This window comes from Protopterus annectens, chromosome 3.part0 (assembly GCF_019279795.1).
Source record: "Protopterus annectens isolate FY-2018-M chromosome 3.part0, PAN1.0, whole genome shotgun sequence".
Taxonomy (NCBI): domain Eukaryota; kingdom Metazoa; phylum Chordata; order Ceratodontiformes; family Protopteridae; genus Protopterus; species Protopterus annectens.
Genome location: NC_056731.1, coordinates 971,682,415 through 971,683,912, shown reverse-complemented (window position 1 = coordinate 971,683,912; position 1,498 = coordinate 971,682,415). Strand labels below are relative to the sequence as shown.

At 37.2% G+C, this 1,498-nt stretch overlaps 1 long non-coding RNA gene across 1 annotated transcript in view; it reads right to left on the bottom strand.

Annotated features, from left to right (window-relative positions):
• LOC122797291 overlaps positions 1-573 on the bottom strand; it is a 266,984-nt gene extending 266,411 nt beyond the window's left edge. Inside the window, exon 1 of the long non-coding RNA XR_006364050.1 lies at positions 219-573. This is a non-coding gene — a long non-coding RNA (uncharacterized LOC122797291). The remainder of the gene's footprint in view (positions 1-218) is intronic.
• Positions 574-1,498: the final 925 nt, after the last annotated feature.

Genomic DNA, 1,498 nt, shown 5'->3' with positions numbered 1-1,498 from the left:
ACAAATCAGATTCCAAATGAAGTTCCCCAACACACTTACCTTTACAATGCAAGACCACAGATACTCATGCAACAACAAGGAAGAAGCAGCTACGACGGTTCTTAAAGTATTTAAAACAAACCCAGGAAAAATGCGTTTTAAAACCCAATAAACGCTAGTTATGCTCTCACTGCCACAAGTAAAAAGAAAAGAAGATCCTTCCACATAATCTAGATTACCTGCTTTGTATAACGCGCTTCTGCTAAGCTTCTTTTTCCTCTGATGATTTCCGACCGAGGGGCCCTGCTTTTTGCATCCGAAATCAAGTGCTGGTTCCTGGGTATGATCTTCACATAATCCTCGGTCTAAAATAGAAGCTCCAGCTCCCAACAGGCTAGGTTGTCAACACTAACCTTGTGTGAAGGCTGAATTCCCAAGGTGCAATGCTTCCTTAAAGCTACAGAGCCCAACTCTACACAGTCCTGCACCGAAGGAGAATAAAAATGAAAGTGAAGAGTAAAAACAACTCAAGCAACCAGAGGATACAGCAAAACTTCGTGGAGGAAGCAGGCTCACACTAATATGGACAAAATACTGGATATCTCACTATACTAAGGTACTTTAAAAACTACATGGTGAATGTAAAATAGGATAGGATGCTGAAGAATTCTAAGGGCTTAATACATTTAACATTGTACTGTTTAAAGGGCAAACAGTGGAAATGCATAATATAGGGGGATCTTATGTCTGGTTGCATATTAGTCTCTGTTTATTCAGCTAAAAAAACAGAGACTTTTTTTTTTTTCTTTTTTTTACATAGACATTAAGAGAGCAACTTGTGGATTATGGTCACAACCAGATGGATACTCAGTTTTATCTACAGTACAAGCCATAAAAAAGGGGAAGGAAAAGAAAGAAAGAAAAAAAAATGTTATTTGTGCAGTTTTGATGAAAATATAGTGTTTCAAAATACTTTAGCATTGTTCAAACCCTGTATGAATACAGAGTCCGAGAAAGGAGTTCTAGATAAATTAAGGGCTCATCAAAATACAGGATATAATGTTTTCTACATGAATGTAAATATATAGTTAACTTAGCAATTTTCTCACTTTACTTTCAAGGTGTGCTCTGCATGATGTTTCAAGCTACGGTACTAGGGATAGAATAAGTTTGTATGCTCTGCTGGTATTGGTTTAACAAACTGGGATACTGGATGAATAGGGATACCCCATGGTTAAACCCTAAAAAGAATTTCTATAGTCTCTATCTAACAATTGTGCTTCTAATAAGAACTGGTATCCCAATCTCTTCCAGGGGGACAGAGGTAGTGGTTAGGCACTGGGATAAAGCTGGAAGAGTTTCTCATCTATATCTAATAATGTATGTATGTGTTTGGGGTCCTGCAGTGATACGGTTATTTAACAGTACAGTACATAGCTTCCGATTTGGTATTCAAGTCCTAAAGAAAAGATGTTGAAGTTAGCCTCATGGAATGTTAAAGGTTTACAAACAGATAATA